A 26,048-nucleotide genomic window follows, 5' to 3' on the forward strand; every position below is an offset into this window, starting at 1 on the left:
TTCTGTTCCTGGAGGGCTAGTGTTAGTACCTCAGACTTCATAGGCATCTTGATTTAGCACGTAGCCTGCCTGACATTTTGCACTTCAGAACCCATCAGGCCAGTGTTTTGTGGCATAGTATAGCAATAGTGATATTTCATTGCTTTCAAATACTTCATGTTATTTAAACGTTCCATGACACAAATGTTAATTTTTCTCAGTGATCATCTCTGATATATGACATATAATTGAGATGCAGCTTTAGCATGACATATTAATATTTAATCGGACGATAGAAGAATTTCACTGTAGGAATTTGAAACAGGTTCTGGTTTTGACCAGTCAACACAGGCTGACAATGGTTCAGGGACTGAGTATGCGTAGTATAGTTTTAAAAGGGTTAATGAGTGAAATATATAAATTACTGTTAGAGAAGGAGTTTAGAGAGAACCCAGAGAAAATGGTATGGGAATCAGATTTGAAGGTACAAATAGGGCGACAGAGCTGGGAGGGACTATGGAAACAAAGAGTGTTGAGAAGTTTATCAGTGAGAATAAAGGAGAACTATTTTAAAATTTTATGGAGGTGGTACCTAACCCCGATTAGATTGAATAAGATAAATGATCAGCATTCAGCAAATTGTTGGAGAGGTTGTGGGGAAAAAGGAACGTATTTACATATGTGGTGGCATTACAAATATGTACAAAGATTATGGAAGATGGTGTTTTCAGAAATTGAAGAAATAGTGGGAATGAAAATAGAACGAACACCAAAGATTGCATTGCTGTCACTATTTGAAGATATAAAGTGTGGAAAAGAAACTATAGAGCTGATATCGAGTTTGCTGGTTGCAGCGCGATTGATGGTAGCTAGGAACTGGAAGATTCAAGGGGAATATTCTATTGAAGAATGGTATAAAGAAGTATGGGATATAGCCATTAATGATAAATTGACATGTAATATTAAGTGGAGAAAAGGCGTAACTAAAATAAATGAGTTTGAGGGAATCTGGAAACAGTTCCTAATATTTGTGTTTACTAAGGGAAGTGGGAAACCGCCAGCAGAAGGAACGATTAGATTTTGGACTCAGGAATGATCCCGAGGTGGGGGGTGCACTTTTATGTTAAGAATGATGTTGTTGTAGTATGATAAGGTATAGGTAATAGTTATTCAACATATATGTACTCAACATTTATTCAATATGTATGTAGCAGTTGTTTGATGTTTTTCTTTTTGTTATTATTATTATTGTAATGTTTTATGTATGTTTATATAGTGTAGAAAACAAATAAAAATTATATATATATATATATATATAAAAAAAGGGACTGAGTATGCACCACTTTGGGAAATTGAATAATGGTAACTAGAGCAAGAGTTCCAGTTTTTAAACAATATAATCAGATGCGTGTTTGGGTTTTGAGAGAGAGAAAACAATACCTCTCCAATGTATGAAAGGTAACATACTGCAGTAGGAAGATTGGAATCACTCATTCCAGATATAAATATATTTATTTCTCTGTAAGTGTAACAATTGCCTATGAAGGGTTGGGAAAGGATCCAGTGTTGACACTGCAACTGTGAAGCTACAGAATCTTACGAATCACCAAGATGCAGAGGCCTCATAGCAGGGAGAGTGAGGCCTCTGGTCTACTCTAGAGTTGGGCAGATCTGTGAAATCAGCTTCCATGGTCTTGCTCCTTTTCCCAGCTGCATGTCTGTTCTGTGCCAGTTTCATCCATTTCTTTTTAATGGAAAATAATCTGTACTTATCTATGTGTGCATTTTTCAAATGGATGAGTAAAGCATGTGTGTGTCATTTTTAGAAATGTATGCAGGGTGTTTTGGGGTGGGGATTGCAGATTTTTTAAAATCTGCACATGCTTAATCTTTTTTTTCCCCTCTTTCTTTTGCGGAATACATTACAAGCCTGAAAATGCACAATTTTCTGACCCCAAATTGTGTCCATTTTTGCATTCAGTTCTGGGACGTGCTGATTGAATGAATCTGTTAAAAAACCACAACACCTAAATCCTTAACTGAACAAATATCTCACCTATCAGTTTTGGAGGCATGCCTTGAGGTATATTAATTCAGAATATAATTCAAAAGACTGTGTAATTTTGCTCCAATCTTAGCGTTTTTTAAAGCAACAACAACATCTGATATAATGGTCTAAAATTCAATGTGTTTATGACTTTTACTAATTTCTTTCTTCATTGTCCTGAGGAGCTGTAATAAACTCAAAGCTACTCCATGACTTTAGAAAGAATCTCAGATTCCCATTAAAATGCAGAGACCAGAGAAATCAATAAAATATTTCCATATAATTATGTGTGTTGTGAGTGAGTTTTACAGTTGATTTGGTGTTTTCCCTTTCTTTCTAATATATAAAGGTTTGTTAACCAAAACTTTTTTTTAAAAAAAGCAATTTTTCTTCTGTTCGTTGATCTCAGTTTACAGAGCCATCATTGAAATTGCTCATTAATTGTGTGTATGTGTGCGTGCACACCTATGGGTGTTTATATTTGCATGCATTCTCTTGCATTTGTATTCCCAAATGAAAATTCATTCCTATTGGTTGATCATTGTTCATTCAATAGTTGGAAATTTATCCTAGTATCCTGTCCTTTGTGCAAAGCTTTTGCTTAGGAGATAGTCTCTTCACTTGGGATTAGATGATCTAGGAATTCCTTGCATTCCATCTCCAATTTCCAGCAGGGATAAAACTACCCCCCCCCCCCCCCGCTAGCAGCACACTTCTCATAATACACTTTTAAAGCTCAACTAAAAACTTTTCTTTTTCCTAAAGCTTTTAAAACTTTATGTTGTGCGGACTTTATACTGCTAGTTTTACCCTATCCTGTGCCTGCTTACCCTACCCTGTGCCTGTTTGCCTTCTCTTCCCCTCCTTATTGTTTTACTATGATTTTATTAGATTGTAAGCCTATGCGGCAGGGCCTTGCTATTTACTGTTTTACTCTGTACAGCACCATGTACATTGATGGTGCTATATAAATAATAATAATAATAATAATAATAATAATAATAATAATAATACACTAACCCAAATTTATCAAGCTTGAGCACCTTTATTATACTTCTCTTATTTTTTTAATAGCTTTTTCTCATTCTTCCTTATGAATAGCACACAATTCTGTGGCTGAAAAAGAACGTAAGTTCCATGTTGGACCAGACCAAGGGTCCATCTAGATGAGCATTCTGTTCACACAGTGGCCCACCAGCTGTTGACCAGGAACGCACAAGCAGGACATGAGTGCAACAGCACTCTTAACCAGCAACTGGTGCACAGAGGCTTACTGCCTCTGATACTGGAAATAGAATATTCCTACTATGACTAGTAGACATTGATAGCCTTCTCCTCCAGGAATTTATCTAACCCCCTTTTAAAGCCACCCGAATTGGTGGCCATCACTACATCTTGTAGTGAATTCCATGCACTATGCACTATGTGAAGAAGTACTTTCTTTTATCTATGCACTATGCACTAACTATGCACTATGTGAAGAAGTACTTTCTTTTATCTGACCTGAATCCCCCACCAATGAACTTCATGGGATGACCCCAGATCCTAGTATTTTGAGAGAGGCAGAAAAATGTTCCCCTATCTATCATGCATAATTTTGTACACCTCTAATAGGCCTTCCTTCAGCCTCCTTTTTTCCAAGCTAAACAATTCCAGCTATTTAAACTTTCCTCATAGGCTAGATGCTTCAGTCCCGTGTTCATTTTTCTTGCCCTATTCTTTTCTTTTTTAGGTGCAGTGACCAGAACTGTATACAGTATTCTAAGTGTGGTTGCAGTATGGTATTGGTTATTTTATTCTCAATTCTTTTTCTAATTATGCCTAACATGGTTTGTTGCCTCTCCAGCAAAACCTCTCCATCAACTCACATAGCAGCAGATCATTGAATTTGTGCCTCGATTTTATGTCATAAAGCTGACAAGAATTACACATTAGCCAGTGGTGGGTAACCTTTTTGCCTTTGAGGACCGCATGTGGTGATAGGTGGTGCCTTGGGAGTTACACATGCTTGAGTACATTTAAGCACACATGCCAACACACATCCACACCCTATTTCTTGCCCTCACTGAAGCATTCACTTACAAGGACACACACATTTACATACACAGAATCACTGACTTACACACACACACATACACACACACACACACACACACACACACTCCATATACACACATTCTTCCCCCACCTATCCAGATTTCACTCTGCAGGGAGAGAAAAGCCCCTTGAAAGGCTCTCCCTACAGGAGTGGAGAAGGGCACTCCAGTAGGGAGAAACTCTGTGCTTCACATCACACTAAACAGCTGTTTGAATATGAGATTGCATGGAAAGAAGTTCTGACCAAGCAGTGAGGAAACTAATCTTCACTACATTGGGATCACTGGGGGAGTGGGAGGTTAAAACCTTCCCCCCCACACACACAAAAAATAATAATAATCCTGAACAAGATCTGTTCACCACCATGCAGCTGATGGTTGATCAGCTTGGCAGTGGGGAAAAGTGGGCAAGACACCATGGAGTTTTGTGGCTCATGTGGGCCTTGGGTGATGGGTTGCCCACCTATGACTTTGTGGCAAACTTGGATTTGCCAGAAAGTGAATACTCAACAATAACCTTCAAGCAATCACAGTTTCCTAACCGGTGTACTTTTATAATAAACAAGTTTGTCACAAATCACCTGTTTTAATTTTAGGTGTGCCCTACAAGCATTGCAGTTATACTGTATGCTTAAATGTGTAAATGTGTGGAGAAGAATGTGATATCATATTGTGTGTCTTCCATTTCTATCAGCATGAACAATTGTCTCCTAGGTCAGTTCTGCATTTTTGTAAGAGTAATATGCCCTATTAGCACTTCTTCAGTATATCTTAGTAGCCAGCCATCTATTTATTGAATGTTTGGTAGTAGGGCTGAGATTTGAGAGCACTAGGCACTTGCACTCCAATCATAACATTGGTTCAGCTTGTTTTCATTGCAGTAGATGCCAATTAAATTACTGATTTCATAATTATAATTTAGCATGTTAGAACTGATAATGAATGTTGTCACACTCAAGCTAAATTATTACTGTATGTAAGTGCAGGTCGTCCTTCTGTTGATGTGCTAATCCAGAAGTTTGCAAACAATACATTAGTATATATGTGTGGATTTCAGCTGCTATTCTGATATGCTTTCTACCACATATTGAGCTGTTTATGGATCAAATAAACTAAACAATGCCGGAATGAATCAACATTTTGGTAAGCTAATCTCTAGAAACATTCTTAGATATAATGTATTTATGTTATTGTTTTTAGAATATTCTTCAGGTTTAAAAATTAAATTGTAGGTGGTAAATTGGTTTTCTTCTAAACAAATTAAAAACTGCTTTCTGGTCACTATGGCATGTTTTAGTAATAAAGATGCCTTGAGCTTAATTGAAGTGTTCTAGAGCAAATGGAAATATTGTAGGGCATCTTTGGACTTTAGTTGTCCCGTTTAGTATATAACTACTTACCATGTATAGTCTCCTACTAAAAACATCCTGTAAACTTTACTTTAAAAAGTGTTTAGCACTTGAAAGAAGTTCTGTTATATTTTCCCAATCTGGGCAGTGTTTCCTGCTCACGGTAGTGACTAGAGCATGGTGAAAAGTTTTTAACTTTTTCTTTTTTTCTGCAACCCCTCTTTTTCCCCTCCCCAAATCATTTCCTATTTGTTAGGGGCTCTTCCAGAACAGGATGGCCTGTGTAGGAGGATCAGATCAGCAAAAAATCAGGGTCTCTCCTTGCATGAACAGAACTGCCTTTCTCCTGATGCAAGAGTACCTAAGAACCCAAGTTATTTCAACTGCCATTGCTTTTATTTTTATTTCTGCCCAAAGAAAAGCTCTTTGCATCTAAAATCCCTGATAATAAGAATGATTTTGTTTCTTCCCATTCTATAAAAATGTATTACATTATAATAGTTAAAAATTCCTGTGAATTGCTTCCAGCTTTGAAAGGGTTATGAAGGGTCCAATGAGCTTCAGAAAGGTGTTCCCCCCCTTGTTTCCACCTTTGTTTGTCTCATTATCAGTTTCCTCTTTATAAATATTCATAGTTTATCTAGAACTAATCGGTATTGTGTTCTCAGATTAGCTGAGATGTTTGTCTTGGTGTATAGCCAATTATAGCAGAGATCCAGGGATGTCATCAATTGACATCTGTAAAGAGATCTCTAACTCAGCAGCTGAATGTCACATGGTACTGAAGCATTCATATTATGATTTGCATCAGCATTTCTGTCTACTATTTTAATTAGCAACTTGTATTACTGGACATTTCCAAAAGTATTCTTAAAACAATGGGTAAAGGCACTCAATCCAGGCATACTTTAGCTCTCTAATGTTGAGCTCTGTAAATAGTGGCTCTGCTCATTAGCAGCAGAAGTCAGCTATGCTTGTTATGCCAAAAAGCCACCTCCCAGCTGAAGTGTGTGTGTGTGAGTTAATGAATGCAATTTTAAATGAATAAAATATATGTGGCACTTTAAATAATAAAAAGGGCAGGCATGTCACCTGAAGCATGGCAGGAAGGGCAAAAGTGATGATGGTGGGACCAGTGCTCAGTTCGCTGGTATGCACACCTGTCATTTCACCTGCAAAGCCAGGAGGAAGCAAAGGTTACCCCTCAGGTGAGGGGCCCACCGTGAGTTCCCTTTATACATTGTGTCTCCTTTACTCAATATTTATATGAATATCCCAAAGTAGATTTCTTGCACTCACCCTCTGGAAAACCATCCCACGTGTGGTTCGGGAGGCGGAAAATGTAATAACTTTTAAACGCCTCCTAAAAACATATTTTTTAAATAAGCCTTCCCTGGACTGTAATTTATTCTGGTTTTATGTGATTATAAAGTTTTAATCTGGATTTTATGGTTTTAGTTGTAAACTGCCCAGAGAGCTTAGGCTGTTGGGCAGTATAAATATATAATAAATAAATAAATAAATTATAGAATACAAAAGAGAATAATGAAGAAACTGGATAATATTCAAAGACTTGCTAGTAGAACATAGGTTTTGCTATGCCTGCATTTTTCTCCAAGTTTAAAAACAGATAATTGATTTTCTTAAGGGCTCTGAATAAAAGATTTAGGGTCATTTCAAACCCCCACTAGTTCCCTTAGAAACAAGTTCGCACTTTCAAAGATTCAGAGTTTGATATTTCATTATTGTTTTCTTTAGTTATGGTCATGACCACATAGGAGATAATAAATATGTGGAGGTAGGGTGGAGTCTGTAGCAGCAGGACTCCTCTCCAGTCTCTACACAAATTATTGAGGACTGCATAGTCCATTTGCATTTCACTTTTTCTTCTTTTTTGCAATATACAAAAAAATTGGACAGATAGCAGAGTGGGACAATTTGGTTTCTGCATGAGCATTCACTTTGCTCACCAACTTATTCCCCTCACTCTTCTGGTAATGAAAGAGAAAGGTTACATAAAGCAGCAATTGCAGGGAAGGGAAGGGGAGATGGAAGATCACTACAATACTTTACTTTGTAGCTTGAACCTTCCTGTTTTGTTATGGATTTAAACAGAATTTGATTTCGCAAGCACTGCTGACTAAAACCATATGGTACATGCACGTGCATTGAAAGCTATCTGATAACCACTTCAAAACGGGAGAAGCTGCTCGGGTGAGGATGATCAAGGGTGTAAAAGTAGTGGAAGTGAAAACAGAAACTTAACAGGGCAATCATAAACATATTTACTCAGAATTAAGTCCAACTGAATGCAACAGGATCTGCACCTTAGCAGGCATGTAGGATTGCATCCTAAACTATTACTTGCCAGCCATTTCTCCACTCATGTCACCTTCTGGTGGCTCTCCCACCCCTTGTAGGGTTTCAAATAATTTTTGTTGTCACTCTTCAGCAGCCAGGACTATGGCGTTTAGCCCTTTTAAAAAACCTGAAATTCCACCAATCAAATAATGAATGGCTGGCTTTTGCTTTTATGCACAAACCGCCCCAGTTCTCCATGCATGCTCTGTTAGCACATGCTGTGCTATCAGGTGCACTCCAAGAGCATTGCTCTCCTAGTTGTGCTTTCCTACTGCGTAGGAGCACTATGATGGATTTCACAGAGCATAGGATGTCCAGATAACAGGCCAATATTCTTCATGATGATAGGAACTAAGCAAAGTAGCATTCTATTTCCTTGGTACTTATCTGGATTCAGAAAGTATGGATGCTTTTGGAAAGAATTAATAAGCAGAGTAGATAAAGTTGTGCATATTTATGTTTCCGAAAGCATTACAAGAAAGAATGGGGGGATACTTATCACCCAGCCTGATTAAATTGAAATACTCTGAGAAAATGCTGGATGTAGTTCCAGAACAAAATTGTTATACCCTAAAATAAATTCCTAAAATAAACAAACCTGTACCAATATTTTTCCATTGGGACTGTAGATAAAAGAACAATGTAGTGACACAATGTTTTCTATGTTTAAAAGAATAAAGGATTCAGCCATGATGGCTTTTGTATACATGTAATTGATACTTTGTATTCTTGTTGCCATCACCCTAGTCTAATATGTATGGCTGTTCTGAGGAAGATTGCATTGGCAGGAGACCTATGGAAATAAGGAGAAAAGGGAGTATGATGATAGTGCCTGGTTTTGTGTCATTTATAGTTAATTGACCAGTGTGTCCTCTCATGTAACTTAGAGCTTCTCTACACCCAAGAAAAATCCTGCAGCCTTACTAGGGGTTCGTCCTCACAGTCTTCCAAATGTGCTTCTTTACACATGACCATGAGATTTTGAATTGAAAACTTCCCTTCTCGGAAAGCATCATCTAGTGGTAGAAAGATCCCACAATATCCCAGATAATACTGCATTATTATTATTATTATTATTATTATTAAAAATGAGATTCCCCGAGGATAGTGCAGGAGATGTCCTGGATGTTGATAATGTCATATAACAGACCTGCAAATTTCCAAGAGTGGCCAATCAAGAGCATGCAATAAATTGCGCATTTCAAGTTAAAACCTGCAGGGTAGGAGGTCAAATGGGGTCAGGCTGTGGTGCTGGGAGTGGGGGGTCGGTCTTTCTCCCTGCACCATTTTTCCTCAACCCAGATTGACCATTTCCCTATGGAGGGTACTATGCAGATATCATATGGGTGTCAATGTGTTTTACCCTTTGAGGCAGATACCAATGGCATGGGAATAGGTGAACCTTCATCCCTAAATACTGCAGCCCTGATCTTATTCACACACACACACTCTTGTTTGTTTTGTTTTAAGCTAAAAGCAAGAGACTTCATCACAGACCTCCTGTCATCTTGTTTTGTTAAAGCTTTGGTTTACCCCAGCCATCATCCTGTGATATCATCCCCTGTGTGGTGCTATCTCACTACAGTCAGGTAAATAACTTCATAACAAAATAATGTGAATAATAAGAATACATAAATAAGTATGAAATGGTTGCATGCAGGTGACTACACTTTGGAAAGATATATACAAATTCTTTCCCCACCCCCATTATTATGATGATTTTAAGATATCATGGCATGTATGTTTGGTTGGATGTCAAGTAGAAGGAGTAGCATGTGAATCTCTTTTTCCAGGGGTTGCGGTGCTCTTCATCCTAAATTACATTTCTACTTATCTTAAGACAAAAGCATGATCAACCATGTTGACACACAAGTAGGTAAAACCAAATCAGTGCATCCGAAGGAGGGCTGAGAATTAAGCTGAATGTCATGTCAGATTCTTTTCATTTCATTTTTTCAGCCGTATGCTGTTAGGAAGAACGAATGTATACCTTAAAATACAGACTACACTATCAAGCTGTAACTACTTTATTCATGTTCAAGATCAAAAAGAGTAGTCAGTGTATCACTGTATTTCTGATGTGTCTTTCTGTGCGTATGGGCAGGTCTCACTTCCACTTAGTGATGGAGAATAAAAACTTAGGATAAACGAGCGAAGCAGTGGAAGTGCCAAAGTACTCAGCGTGCCGTTCCATGGGTAAAGCCTTTCATATCACGTCTGACATCTTCATTTTGATTGAATGTGGTGCTATTTGTTTGTGTACTGTGAGCTAAAAATATGCTCAAGAAAAGAGGAAGCTCTTATTTTAAATTCAGTCTACTTTCCACTTATCAGCTTAGTTTGCCTCTTAAATACTGAGTTCAAGATTTCACTGAGAGGAAATGTGTGGTTCCCCCCCCCCCCCCCGCCAAAAAAGCTTCTTTCCTAAAGCATAGATTATCTTTTAAATATAATGGCTGTCTTTTCAGAAGGGAGGATAATGGATACACAAGACATAGTACAGTTTCTTCTTTAATTTTTAGCTTATATTTCAGCCCTGTTTTATGTAATTGTCCAAACCACTTAAAAAAAAAGCTAAGGGAAAAAGTAGATATTATATAGAAATATCTGTAATGAAGCCCTGAATTTAAATGCTCAGAGGAGGCAGGAAAGAGGGGTGCTTTACCCTTTTCCTGTCTGCTGTTTTCATCATAAGCTAGCTGCTTCCCCAACACACCTAGTTTGACATTTCAGATGCATATTTACTGCCATATTTGGATGGTCCTGCTCAGCTGAAATGTAAGGACATGAAAAGAGCTGTCTAGTCCAGCATTCTGTTCATGCAGTGGCCCAAGCAGCTGTCGACCAGGAATCCACAAGAAGGAAGGGGAGGATCCAACTAAAGTTATTTTTGAGCAAGACAGTTGCACAACTGGTTGTGCATTACACTTGCACAACCCATTGTGCAACTGGTTGTGCAAATGCTTGCATAACCAGTTGCCCAAGCATAATGGACAACCGCTTACACAAAGGAAATTTTTAGAGAAACTCCACTGACAGTAGTTGAGTTTGTGAAATGACTCAGATGTTTTCTAACAGTTGTATATGTGTGTCTAGAAACCCTGATTGAACCACACATGTAACAACAAATGTATGAGGTCTATAGTGTTTCTGCATAAAGTGTAAGTTACCCCAAGAGGAATGGAGATACAATCGTATTTGCAGAGACAAGGGCCTTCTGTGAAATTATTACAATTCCATCATGGTATTGCTATATCCCTCTTGCACATTTATATTTCGTAGGACACACAGTGACATTTGTTGTGGTATTTTGGATAATAAAAAAGCAGGATATAACATTACAAAAGTGGTATATGGAATGTGCCCCAACAGTTATCAGTGCACTTCAATCCTGCTATAAAGCCATAGTGTAGGTATCTAGAAGGGAAACATTCCTGCCCTCAGTAGCCTGTACAATAACTTTACATTGGCAAAATCAAAATAACCTTTCATTAGTTAGATACCACATGCCATATTCAAAGAGGTTAAAGAAAATGAAATTAATGAATGCTGGACAGATCCTGCATGCAATCTCAACCCCTCTCCTTTTCATATGTTCATAGTGCATGCTGCATCAGTAAACAACACTTCAGAGATTTTACTGAAAGTTTGTTCCAGATGATCATGACAGAGTAAACAATTATTTACATCTAACACCATTAGATAATGTTGACTTAACTGAATTGACAGAAGAACACAGGGAAAGTTCCGCTGTGCTGCTGTTGCCTGACATGGAATTAGAACTGTTTGTTCTAGATTCCAACTCTGCCCTGTCTGTGTGTGTACATGCTTGCGTACACACACACACACACACACACACACACACACATTCAGAAACAGTACTAAATATAATTAAGGCTGGCAACATTTAGACAGAAATTAGATTATGACCTAAATGTAAACTGGAAGTGGAGAAAATTATGCTGACTTGCAGACTGCTGTGATACAGTAGAGATTGCAAAAGAAAATGAGGGAAGAGCAAGATAATTTTGTTAGTATGGTTGCAGTGTCAAGGGCTAAAAGAAATTGTTAGCACACTTCATATACCGCTATATAAGAAGGGATATTTAAAATGGTAGTGTAAAGCATTATAATGCTGCAATTATGTTTTGTAATGACCCAACTGTCTACAGTTCATCTTCATCTTCCCTCCTTCCTTTCAGAAGCAAAAGGGCTTGCAACTAATCAGGATATAAAAACATGGACAAATTTGCATGCCTATGGCATAGAGAAGAGAATAGGGAGGTATAAAAAGGGAAATACTAATCAGATGAAAGGAAGAAAGGAAGGAAGGAAGGATTTGGCTCAAGGCCTGCAGTTGCTGAACACTGATTTAAAGACATCATGTCCAAGTGTCTTAATACCTTTATCCTCTTTGGATTTATGCAATTCTGGATCATGGTCTTGTATGCAAACAGACAGTTGTTTTCATAGTTAAATTTTCTTAGCAAAACATTTTTAGAAAGCATTTATTGGAATAGGGGTTGGATATTGACCTACATGGAATACTCTATTTACAACCAAGATTTTAAAAGTGCATCAAAGGGCAGTGATGCATTACGTTGCATGAGTTTCTATTAATGCAGCATTATATTCATGACCTTGTGTCTTCTTTGCCTGTGTTTTTGAAGTGTTCAATCTAAAACCACTTATACAATACATTATTAATAATACTTTTCAGATGTAATCCAGCACTGCAAAATGTATAATACATAGATTACGTTATAGCAATCAGGAATAAGGCATGAGGAATAAGCCATCCTAAAACTATTTAAACAAATTAGCTCTTTGCGAGTGAAGAGTGGAGAATAGATTTAAGGGTCCATTGTCTTGTATTTCCGTTGGCCTAACATCCATTTTCATATGAATACCAAAAAGCTTCTGTGTGATATGTAAAACCTATAGTATTGTAGCTGGTGGCTCATATATTTTATGGTCCTCTGCATTTATTAGTACTTTTTAAGGATTTTGCTAGTATGGCAATTGTAAGAATTTCAATAGATATAACATTGAGGGGGAAATGCACAATTTAAAATGGTAATACATTTGTTTTTTTAAAAAAACGAACTTTGTGTTTATGGTTTGGGAGAAGGTACTTAATAGAATTTTGTAACTTTACTTAGAGGAAAAGGTCTTTATAGCAGAACTAGAAACAGAGATTGCAGTCAGTGTAGAATTACTTTAACTGGATCAGGGCATGTCGGCACAATCCTCCTCTTTGGAATTTTTTTTTAATAGACCTTTTCATTTGGCATCAGTTGTGTGAAGAGATAAATTCAAATTAAGAAAAAATACATAGAGCCACAGTACTGATACATAAATAGCATAAATGAGTTGTGGCCTTATTGTCATGTATGCCCCTACTGCTCCGGTGTTGGGATCAGGTGACCCAGGAAATCAATCAGAAACAGATTCTGATTCAGAAGGTGCCGAGCCAGTGGAGGAGGAAGTTCACACGGGAGAGCCTCCAGCTGCGAATGTGCCCCTCCCAGAGTCTGTCTCCTCAAGGCCAGATCCTATGCTCTCAGGAGACAGGGAGTCAACTTCCGGGGGTGAACATTCCAAAACATTACTAGATGCTAGGAATCGCCAGAAGTTAAGACGTTCAGCGAGATTAGCAGCAGAGACAGTCGGAGAGATTGCGTGAGAAGGCGTCCACGCACCCTCCTCCACCTTGAAGCTTGGGACATTTGAAAAGCCTTTTCTTTCCTTTGAATGGTCAATTGTTTTGCTTAGTCTGCATAGCGTTGCCTAGGGGGGATTTTCCCATAAAGGTGCCTAGTTTGTGTTACAGAAGTGTTAATTGTTTGCAGTAAAGCTTTGTGGATTGGCCTCAGAACTGTCCTGGGTTTTGACTCCTTGGGGATGCTTGGGCAGCTACAGTACAGGACACTTATATTGCATATAGAGTTCAAATCCTTTGCATGCTTAGACAGAAGAGAAAAAAATCCCTACAACTCCCAACATGACTTAACTAGCTATGCTGGCTGGGACTTGGAAGACATTTTATGTCCAAACACGTATAAAATTGCATCCATATTGTTTTAGACTGCATAAATACTATTGCTTTTTAAGAATAATGTTTCCCCCTCTTCTTTTCCACAGCCTTAACAAACTAGAACACATTTAAGAAGCAATGTCTAGTCATCCATTTTGCGTCTGGCGCCTTTTTTCCATATCACTGAACTCTTTTATAAACTCTGGAGGCTTTTGAGCACTGAAGACCAGAAGACATAAATTCTTCTTTGAATGTTCTTCGTCTCAAGTAGATGTACCAGATCTTCTGGATGAGCATAAGGATAAAAAGGTTGGTGGATTCTTTGAAAATCTACAGCTTTGGAACTGTTTATTTCTGTGTATAATGGGGTGGGGGAGCAGCTTGTGGCCACATTGGTTTACTTTTCATCTCCTGTATTACATTAATTTTTTTCTTATGATGGAAACCCCAGAAAATCTTTCCTTGTTTTTGCATTATCGTGGAGCAAATTTCCTGCTGCAAAAGCATCTGTTGATTTCACTTGATTCGTTTTGCTTTTAGATAGTACAAAATAGATTTAACCTGAATGCTTTATATACGACGTTATACTATGCTTGTTCTGGATGTGAATGCTTGATAACAAAAAAATCATAGTTCGAGAAGCAGCAACATTTTTGGTGGAAACTGGATTACCTAAGGCAAAAAGTACATGCAAAATAAAAGCTCCATGACTGGTTCTCCCAATAGCTTTTTCTTTGTCTAAAACAGAGATGGGGTGGTAGTGGAATTGATTGGGGCCATGGCACTGGGGAATTTTTTTTTTAAGCCCTTCCCATTCCCCATGCTGTTTCCCTGATGGGAATCTATCCCTATGAAGCTACTATTCATAGAGCAAGGGAGACAGGAGCAGGCAGAGGAAACATCAGGGCCTGCTCCAGTGGGACCCCCCTCCTTCGGGAGCAGGACAATCCCATCAGCCCTGCTACTGGTTACTTAATTTTTTCCCCTCTCTCTTTTCCCCCTCTTCCCTCCCCCACTCCTTTTCCTTCTGTCTTTTTTTTAGATTGTAAGCTTGATGGCAGGGACTGTCTTCTTTGATTGTAAGTCACTCTGAGAGCCTTTTCTGGCTGAGGAGTAGGGTAAAAATATGATAAAGCAGCCCTTCCAAGAAATACTTAAAAGGTTGTCACACAGAGGAGGGCCAGGATCTCTTCTCGATCATCCCAGAGTGGAGGACACAGAATAACGGGCTCAAGTTACAGGAAGTCAGATTCCGGCTGGACATCAGGAAAAATTTCCTGACTGTTAGAGCAGTACGACAATGGAATCAGTTACCTAGGGAGGTTGTGGGCTCTCCCACACTAGAGGCATTCAAGAGACAGCTGGACAACCACCTGTCAGGGATGCTCCAAGTCACATCTAGTTTGGCCCTAAGAGATTAATTACTGATTTGTAGTTTATATTTATGCTAGCATTACCAAAAAATGTTTATCAGAAACTAGTCTAATGAGATCACCAGGTGATCTCCAGTTGAGGAGGGAGCACTGAAGACACCTGCTCACCCTCCAGTGCACTTATCTCAACTAAGGACCTTTGGACTTTGGGGGTTTCTCGGACCTGTTCCTGACTCAGGGGTAAGTATTTCCATTTACAGTCCATCCTTTCCTTTGGGACTTTCATATATTTGTTTCACTTCATGTTGGAATGAATAGCCTAGCATAGTAGTAAATGAGCATCTCCATTGATATGGTTGATTTCATGGAGATTTCTTTCCATGTATTTAACTTCACACATCAAATATTTAACTTCAAATGTACTTTTGCTTATCAGCTAAAGCATGGATGTTTTCACATTGATGTGCCAGAAGTGTGGGTGTGTTTCACATAGACCCCAGTGTAGGATAGTGTCTATAATGTTAGACTTGGAGTAGGAAGTCCTGAGTTAACATTTGTGTAAATCTGTGTACACCAACTGGAAAGATGGGGAAGAGAGAAGTGATAAAGCAATCATCAACCAATATTTTTCAAATTATACAATTTTACAAATTATCCTTATTCTCCTAGATTAGAGTTAAGTTCTAGTAATCTTTGTTTCTCACTGCAGCTAACCCTATGAAGCTGAAAAGGTAGGGCCTTGCTTACCCTCCTCCTTCCCCTAGGGTTATCCCACTTTCCCTTTCTTCACTTTTAACTTTTATCTACAATTACTCTGTGGCTCTTCATAATAGTTTAGTTGATTACATGCAGTGAGAAACACAGAGTAAGTGTGTTCATGCCTTTTTTTCACTGGACCTCCTATGTGTTTAAAATATTTGAAGATATTCATCTAACACAGGAGCAAAATTGGAAATAGATCTTGTTATATTCTGAAACTGATGGCTACTTAGCGTCCCTGGAGAATAAAGGAGGCTGTGACAAACTAAGACTGCAACCCTATGCCAACTTACCTGGGAGTAAGCATAATTGCCTTCAACTGGATTTACTTCTGAGTAAGCATGTAGAATTGTGACATAAGTTATCTTGTGAAGAGAAAGTGCACAGCCAAGGTCAAGCAGAGATAAAGTAACAATCACAGGAAATGCAGTTAGTGAAAATACAAGGGAACGAGGGCTCATTCTTACAGAAATGGATATGATGTGTCTTGAGGGTGGGAGAAGCAGCAGCAAGGACTGTCCTCTGGCCTATGCATGCACGTCAGAATGTCTGTAAAGAACAATGACACACACAGCAACACACGCCATAGTCTCTCTACAAACATTGTAATGAATGCAAATAAATCAGGGAGGAGCCTAAGAACATGCTGGATCAGACCAACGTTCCATCTAACAGCATTCTGTTCACTCAGTGGCCAACTAGCTGCCCATGGCAAACCCACAAGCAAGACATGAGTGCAACAGCACCCTCCCACCCATGTTCCCCAGCATCTGCTGTAAATAGGAATATGTATGCCTCTGATAGTGCTGCAGAGGCACTGTTCCACTCCATGTGTGTTCATTTTAAAATAATTGCAATGCCTGAAAAGGGCTTTAGGATGCCATCCTCAATGCACTGACTTGGAAGTTAGTCCCATTGACCTCCGTAGACACTTATAGCATTGCATTGTACATGTCTCACCATCTCTTAATGGCTGACTGCCAGTCAGTAAACTGCCTCTACTTGGAAACATGGTGCTTGACGGAAAATTTGCTGCTGCTGCTGCTTGGATTTCCAATGTCTGCTTCACACATGCAAGCCACCAACTGAAGTTAAGGTTTCCAACAATGGACTCACTGAAAGGCACCACCTCTACTTTTTAAGACTCTCACAACCCTTTTAAGACAGAATGTGTAATACGGAAGGTAAGCATGTCAGGATAAACCAAGGTGATGAGTTGGAGAGCTTGCTAGTCAGAAATCTGCCAGCCTTATTTTCAAAATACGTACTGTGCACCAATCTAGGGCCAAAGCAGACATTACTTTAAATCCAGTCTTTTATCTCCTCTCTCTCTTCATTTTTACTCTAGACTAGGTGCAGGTGGGATGGCTTTTAAGATCTTGATCAGGCACCCTGTGCCTCCTGTGGAACAAAATGAAACAACAAAATTATATAAAGTAATGTCTGTGCTGGCTCAAGATGGTTATTGGGATTGGAGATTCTGCTAGCCGGGCATTTTGAGAAGCAGGTGTGAAGTAAAAAAAAATGTTCTAAACGTTTTTCTGTCTTGTTTGTTATAAGGCACATCAAAATCTCTGCTTTTGTGGTAAATGACACCACATAAATCCCTCAACAGACCGTGGTAATCAGTCAGTCTGCCCTTTAGTAAGTTTCTTTCTCACTGTGTGCATGCTGTATATTATAAACCATAAGTAAGAACCAGAAAACATGTAGTCCTTTATCAAAAGAGACATATGTTCCAATGGCGTCAGTTAGCTATTCAAAATGCAAGAAAAATAATTGCATAATTAATGTAATGGAGCAGCAGTGAAAATATGCAGTATCATTTTTCACTATAGCAAGTAAGAATATAACAGTAATATTTCAATGGGAACCATTAGCTGATATGGGAAAAATATTGTAACAGGTTTAATAAACAAAAAGTGGAATTTATTCCCGAATGAATGCAGTTGTGTGTTAAAAATGGAGATAACAACAGCGTAAACTTCAAGGTTCCAGCAACAAGTATCCAAAATCCTCTTATAAAAGTGATTTTTAAAAGAATATGTAATCAGTGTTAATGTACAATACATAACAAACATAGAAAGAAACAGAAAGATACTACAGATCAGTTTCTTCCCAGTTAGTAACTGGTTAAAGAATAGAAAACAGGGACTAGGAATAAATGGTTAATTCACCCAAAGGAGGGACTTAAGTAGTGGGGTCCCATAGGGATTTGTATCTGTAAGCTTTTCAACCTATTCATAAATGATCTGGAATTAGGAGTGAGCAGTGTGTTGGCCAAGTTTGCTGAAAATAATTTATCTAAGATGGTTAAAACAAAAAGGGATTGTGAAGAACTCCAGAAGGATCTCTTCCAGCAGAGAGAATGCCTATGTGCACCAGTTGCTGGGGAACGTGAGCAAGAGGATGCTGTTCCACTCATGTCCTGCTTGTGGGTTTCCGCTGGACAGCTGGTTGGCCTCAGTGCGAGCAGAATGCTGGACTAGATGGACCTTGGTTGGATCCAGCATTACTTTTCTTATGTTCCTATATAAATTGGAAGATGAGCAGAAATATCTCTAGCCACCTTTCCTCTCCTCACTGTAATATTCTTGGTTTCATTTCTGGCCCCTTCTCTCTCTATCTGTAGCTAGTTGTCTTTGGATTTACACTTTACACTTTTGTGGATTGCTTACCACCTGTCCAAATGCTGTAAGCTGCTGTTTCAGAGTCTCTCTTTTTCTCTAGAGAGGTACATGTTAGCTATCGGTTTTCACTGCAGTTATGTAGAAGTAAATACCAAATGTACCTCTTCTCTATAGCATTGAAGCAGCAAAACATGATACGAATGCAAGGCATTTACCACAGAAAAAGGTACTTACAAGGGAATTCTTGGCTGTGTTTTTTTCTGTGGGAAAACAGCTAACATTTGCACACAACTTGTTTGACTTCTCATGATCTGCTAAGTTACCCAGTGTGGGGGCTCAGTTAACATATCACTATGAATATGGAGCAAGCCTTGGTGGCTGTGGGGCTGGTTTGGATGTAGCACTAAATCACAACTAGAGAACATCAGGCCCAGGGGCCAAACCCAGACCTCCTATGGGCCCACACTGGCCCTCCAGGGCCCCAGGTCAGCCTCCTGGTATTCATCTGGACCCATGCCCCCACCAATTGTTTGGTGGTTTCCAGCTCTTGTGCAGTTTCCCCCATTTAGAAAGGTTGAAATGCCTTTTCTAAAGCTTAGTTACTGGCAGTAAGAGCTTTAAGGTAATTCTTTTGGTATTTTGGCTCTGGCACTTTTGCCCGCCACTGGATCGCATCGCCTGAGATTTCTCCGAAATAGAATTTGGCTTAAGGATAAAAGAGGTTCAGCTTCCCCACCCCCCACTAAACCATAGTTTACCATTATGAGAATTAGTTGTAGCAAGCCCCGGTCTTGTGCATAGCCTCTGCCTCTTCTGGCATGCTTGTGAACTGAAGAAGACTTAGGAAGCTTTCACTTCCATTTTAGATTACTTGCAGCTTGCTGTGTCATCTGAAGCCATGCTAACTGTGGTTAATCTGAAATATGGGTTGGATCCAGATTTAGGAACTAGCAAATGGGCTAGTGGAAGCAGACTTCCCAGCCTCCTCCTCCCTCAGCTGCTCTTCTAGCCTCCTAAAAATGCTACACAGGGGGAACCTGATGAATGGGATGGGCTGTAGTGTTTGTTCGGGTGTGTGTGTGCAAGAGGGATCCCCCAAATTGGGCAGATGTACTTTCTGTGACTGAAGTTTCACTCATTAAATGTGCCCCAGGGCCTGTTCAGACAACATGCTAAACCATGGATAGGCCACTAATCCTTTTGCAGCAAATGGTTAGTGAGCATGTTTAAACCATGGTTATGTAGCCTCCATGGTTAGGAGTGGTTCACACAACACACTAAGTCATGGTTAACACGACATGCTAAGCCATAATGTTTAGCTCAAAATGCTTAGGCATCATGGTTTAGTGTATTGTCTGGACCTCTACCTGATTTTGGGCCACAGGCGATTGCATTCATTAAGGTCCTCTGTCCCTCTGTGTTGCATTCTCAGGGGGCTGGAGGGTCTGCCATGGGGAGGAGGGAAGAGAAAAGTCTGCTTCCACCAGCCCATTTGCACACATCTAAAGATGGATCCAACCCAATGGCTGGTAGAAACAAGTCAATTTGAAACCATGGTTTATTAATCTGGCTTGCTTCAACTAACCATAGTGAAGATTAACCATAGTTTAGGGTCCGGATGACACGGCAAGCTATTTATCTAAGGAGTGGAAGTATCCAACCCCCTTCTTGTGGCTGCACCAGAAGAGAAAGGGAGAGTTCAAGTGGCTGCGGATCATTCTTGTAACACTAAACCAAGGTTTGAACATCTGAACACAGTTTGTATTGTGGTTGTTATTGTGAATCTCCTTAGTGGGTTGTATTGTTTTTCCTGCACAAAGTCCTCATACATTTTCATCAGGGCATCTGTGGGTTCCATTCTGAGACTGGTAAGAGCAGGCTTGAGTGCTTCCTCTGTAGGAGGCTGAGTCATCACTTGGGTCAGTATAAAATAGCTGTTGCTCTGAAATGACTTGCATGTGGCTTGTGTAGGTTCCAGTGTCTGAGTATTTCCAGTGATGTATGATTTAAGAGTTACTTGGTTAAAAAGAAGCTGGAAATTTTTGCTCCATTAAAAATAAACATGTAGACACGTGCACACACAGACAGATGCACGTAGGTACCTTAAACAGCGGGTTGTAATTTCAGACTGTTTGCAGTCAAGAGGTTTCTGCTGAGCAAAATGCTCATTCAATTTAGAAATGCAGATTATAATAATTTTCCTATCTACCTCACATTAGGGGTCCTGCCATCATCATGCAGATTTATACATTATAATGTGATATAGCTCACAAACTTTGTTTCCAGGTAGCACATGTTTTAAACATATAACCCCTTAACTCAGACAAAATGCAACATTTCTTCGCTTTGCCAAGTGAAATGTGATATGCCTAAATCACTCTATCTAATATAATACTTGATTTTAATACATGCAGAATAGTTTGTGTGATGACATTACTTGTAATGTGCAGCACAGTACTGAAATGGCTCTTTTCCCCCAGCAAAATTGCCAGAAGGGGTCATACAGTTTATAGCTGCACAAGAAGAACCAATATAGGACAGTAAATTTTGGGCAAAGGAGTAACTGGACTTCAAAATGCACAGAGGTTAGTGACCAGTAATCTTGAGAACAGAAATGCTTGTCTCTGATTCTATCAGCATCACTGATAAGAAGCTCCTATGTCTGTGACATGGCATCCAGACTCTAGAATGAGAAGACAGCTAATACCTTAGAAAACAGAAATAGGATAACAAACTAGGTCAAAACTAGCTTCCAAATCACGTGAGGTACTGGTTCCTCTCTATTCGGCCCTGGTTAGGCCTCATCTAGAGTATTGTGTCCAGTTCTGGGCTCCACAATTCAAGAAGGACGCAGACAAGCTGGAGCGAGTTCAGAAGAGGGCAACCAGGATGATCAGGAGTCTGGAAACAAAGCCCTATGAAGAGACACTGAAAGAACTGGGCATGTTTAGCCTGGAGAAGAGAAGATTGAGGGGAGACATGATAGCACTCTTCAAATACTTAAAAGGTTGTCACACAGAGGAGGGCCAGGATCTCTTCTCGATCCTCCCAGAGTGCAGGACACGGAATAACGGGCTCAAGTTCCAGCTGGACATCAGGAAAATCTTCCTGACTGTTAGAGCAGTACGACAATGGAATCAGTTACCTAGGGAGGTTGTGGGCTCTCCCACACTAGAGGCATTCAAGAGGCAGCTGGACAAGCATCTGTCAGGGATGCTTTAGGGTGGATTCCTGCATTGAGCAGGGGGTTGGACTCGATGACCTTGTAGGCCCCTTCCAACTCTGCTATTCTGTGATTCTATGATTCTATAACAAAATGAATTTCAACAGGTAAAAGATTCTGCATTTAGGTCAGGTGCAGAAATATAGGATGAGTGACACCTTGCCTGACAGTGGTACATGCAAAGATGATCTAAGGGTTTTGGTAGACAACAAACTTAAACATATGTTAGCAGAGCAATGTGGTGGCTAAAAAAGCTAATGCAGTTCTAGGCTGCATCAACAGTACTATAATGTTTAGATCGGTGATGGGCAGAAGGTAGATCTTCAGATGTTTCAGTTCCCAGAAGCCCCTGCCACCATGGGCAATGGTCACAAATGCTGGAAGTTGAAATCCCAAACATCTGGAGATCTTCTGTCCAATCCTGCTCTAGGTTATGAGAAGTAATAGTATCACAGTATTTTGCATTGGTCAGACCTCATCTGAAGTATTATGTCAAGTTCTGCCTATGGATGATAGCAACAAGCCTGTGCATGTCCACAGCAGGGCAACATAGATGGTGAGAGACCTGGAGGCCGAGCCCTGTGAAGAAAGGCTGAAGAAGTTGAGTATGTTTAGTCTCCACAATATTATAGCCATCTTCAATTATTTGAAGGAGTCATACAGATGATCAAGCACATTTGGTTTCTGTTTCTCCAGACAATGGAACCAAAACCAACAGGTTCATATTACAAGAATCGGAATTTCAACTAGGAACAATTTCCCAGTGGCATGAGCTGTTAGTGAAACAGCCTCGGCAACTGGTGGATTCTCCTTCATTGAGGTTTTTAAGATGAGCTTGGATGGCCATCTATCATGCTGTAGTATTGGATTTTCTGCATTGGTGGGATCTTAGATGACTTTTGAGGTATCTTCCAACTCTATGATTTCTTATTCACTTTTACTACATGATGCTTTGCACTCAGTATGTCATATGGGAAGGGACTAGTACTGACTCCATGCTTGGACCAATATGTTTCTGTGGTACCCGGAGAAGAAGCACTTTCTAAACCTGGTTGGAGGAACCGGAAGTGCTAAAGGAGCACATTCAGTCCTTGAAATTAGACTACTGACAATTCCCCCCCCCCCAAAAAAAAGGTTTCGTCATCCCCCCAAGATCTTTATATAGACCTGCATGTAACCTGCTAACTCATTTCACTCTTCACCACAAAAATGTTAATAGTACTGGTACATTTCGAGAGCTTTTTTGAGTCAGGTATGTCTTTTACTAAGGTGTCTAAATTAGAAATGTCCTTTCTTAAATGTGGAGCACTATTTCTATAGGTAATTTTAAACACATTTCTCTGCAAAAAATAATAATTTTAAATGGGTCCAGAGCCAGAAGAAATTATCTCATGCTCCAACTGCTATTATATAGCACTGCAAATACATTTTAACACTTCAAATACAGTGAAATTATCTCACTATTTTTTAAAGGCGTTTAATTGCAAATGTCTTTTAAAATTAGTAACTCAAGGAGAAAATATTAAAATAATGGCTCTCTTACTGTCTACTTCTTTTAGCGATTGTTGATAGATTGTACTATTTCAAGTTCATAATCTAACTCTAGCTGAAATATTTTTGTGAACTTCCCTATGAATTAATATGCATGGAACTGTGAAAGCAATAATGTTGGATCTATGAAGTAATTCTTTCGATAGCTGAATAGATAATGTGTAGCTCAACCATATTGTGATAAGGCCTCCCTCCTATCTGAACATCCATTGCAATCTGGTAAAAGAATCTGTGATCCTTTTGTTTTTGTTTTTTTACAGTTTCAAGACTTTATATTTATAAACCACATTTGGTTTGAGGATATGAACTCTCTTCTCTTGACTAGCAGATGATAAATTTCTGCTCATGTTGATAAGTAAAATAAATAGTTTTGGTATATCTAGGGCATAATTCATCCTCCCCTACATATACAAACACACACACACATACAGGTGGTCAGCACAGGGCATTACTGGATCCTTTCCCTTTCATTCTCCCAGCTAGTCATCAACTGAGCATGCATGTTGCTAGGATGCAGTGTGGCGCCCCTGGCCAATAAACAGAAGTCCATCTGTGCCTCTTTTACAGCTATCAATAGCCCCACTTCTCTTGAGTTCCTCCAAAGAAACACAAATGAGAACCATGTTCCACAGGATTTTGGGATGGCCTGTTATCATTCTTCTATGGGAGGCATCAGTGGATACCCCATTTATTGTAGTGGCTGAGAATGCATACCAGAGGACAGAGATCAAGGAAGAAAAAGTCTCAATAATGCCTTATGGGTATTCTCACCCACATGCAGAGAGCTGCAAACTGTATAGACGCTTTCTCATATGTTTCATTTTGTGTTTAGCCAACTTTTTGAAAGAATAGTAATTCTTTGTTTACCTATTTATTACCATTACTCTTTTATTTCATGTATGTGTGCCCCAGTCCAGATAAGGAAATACATGCAGGTAAATAGCCTTCAATGTACATTGCACCTGCTCTATGAGGAACAATGTGAGTGAATAGGGTGTCCATCCAAATGCACACTGGCACATTAGTCAAATGAGCAGGCTGCCTGGGAATGATGGCTTTGTAGCCAAACATACCTGGAGGGTATCTGGTTGGGAAAATGTGGACTATAACTGCCTCTTCGTCAGTGGTATGGATTCATGCTTATACAAATTTCAGGCTCATAAAGGACAACTAAACACTTGACAGTCTACACTCTAATTTGAGGATTCATAATGTTCTGATGTGATGGGTATTTTTGTTTTAAATTGTGCAGTGCTGCGTTATTGTGCCAAATGCTCCAGCAAAAGAGCCATTGCAATCTTTTTAGCAATTCACTGGGCTGCATGTTTGATGCAATTTACTCCTGGGCCCAACAAATGCATTCAGCTTTATTTGTTAGCTAGCAGAACATTATTTATTAACGAGTTCTTCATGCTTTATTAAGCCTAATGTCAAAACACCTCTGTGGGACTGTAGGCATGTTCTGTCTCTCTGTTAAAAACCTTCTAAAGAAAATGAAAAATTATACAGTAAAGCTTCAGACAAAACCCAATAGATATCAGTTCAATTACTCTTGATCCTGGCAGATGATGTTTCTGAGTAGTTTTGAAAGAGCTGCATCAGATAATATAAGCTGTCTCAAATGAAAGAATTCTGCACTCTCAAATGTGCATAATTAGAAAGGCTTAGAAACTTAACAAAGCCACTCTGTTCCCAAAAGCTGAGTGATATATTCAGCAGGTGAAAGCTGACAAGTTTAGTAAGGAAGTACAATGCTTGCCTGGCTTCATGTATTCATTTATTTTTTCATTCAGCTCTTTTTTTACTGGGAAGGGAAACTTCTACTTGCGAATGTTAAAATGATGGATTGTTGAAAACACAAGGGACTAACTGCAGTTTTCTTAACTCAGTAGAACTAATATTGCTCAGGAAGACAATATCGGAGTTCAATAAACTTCACCCTCCCCACTTCCCTCCCTGGTGTTCTTCCTGAACATCATCTCTGTAGCATTGATATGCAATTCAAGTTCATTTGTTCTTGGCCCTTTCCTGCACTCAAGAGTTTGCTCTGATATATATTGTGATTTTAAGTGTACAACTAATATATACATAGCTCTAAATGAACGTACTATCACAGGTGCCATTGGAAGAAAGCACAAAGAAACAGCCTGTAGACTTTATTGATTGTAAATTAACAACTGGCTGCTTCCAGTTAAGCTTAATAATTCAACATAATCCATACTAGGGCTTGCCACTAAGACTTGTACTTCAGGTTAGGCCAGGAGTGGGTAACTCGCAGTTTTCCAGATATTTTGGCCAGCAGATCTCATCAGCCCTAGCCAGCATAGTAAAGGATGCTGGGAATTGTAGGCCAAAATGTCTGGAGGGCCACAACTTGCCCATCCCTGGTTTAGGCATTTTTATCCAAACCTAGTCCAAATACAAAGGTCAAAAGAACTATCCATGGTCTCTTACTGCTTTAATCACTACTGTTTCCTCATTGTACTATCTGTGTTTGGCTCTGTGCTGTGACAGTTTAATACTCTTACATTAAGGTGTGTCCATACATGCCATTTCTATGCTTCTTTCAATATAGTGTCTATTCTTTGTTTATGCTTATGTGCCTATGAACTTCCCACTATGGCAGTGGTTGTAAATAACTGA

The 26,048-nt window shown here is 39.3% G+C and overlaps 1 protein-coding gene across 1 annotated transcript in view; it reads left to right on the forward strand.

Annotated features, from left to right (window-relative positions):
* The window catches only part of HS3ST5 (heparan sulfate-glucosamine 3-sulfotransferase 5), a 177,426-nt gene that overhangs the window by 57,882 nt on the left and 93,496 nt on the right, over positions 1 to 26,048 (forward strand). The window contains exons 2-3 of the mRNA XM_063124762.1: positions 13,977 to 14,178; positions 15,952 to 15,973. The gene's annotated coding sequence lies outside the window, so the exon portion shown is untranslated. The remainder of the gene's footprint in view (positions 1 to 13,976; positions 14,179 to 15,951; positions 15,974 to 26,048) is intronic.

The sequence above is a fragment of the Elgaria multicarinata genome, chromosome 4 (genome assembly GCF_023053635.1).
Source record: "Elgaria multicarinata webbii isolate HBS135686 ecotype San Diego chromosome 4, rElgMul1.1.pri, whole genome shotgun sequence".
In the NCBI taxonomy this organism is placed as follows: domain Eukaryota; kingdom Metazoa; phylum Chordata; class Lepidosauria; order Squamata; family Anguidae; genus Elgaria; species Elgaria multicarinata.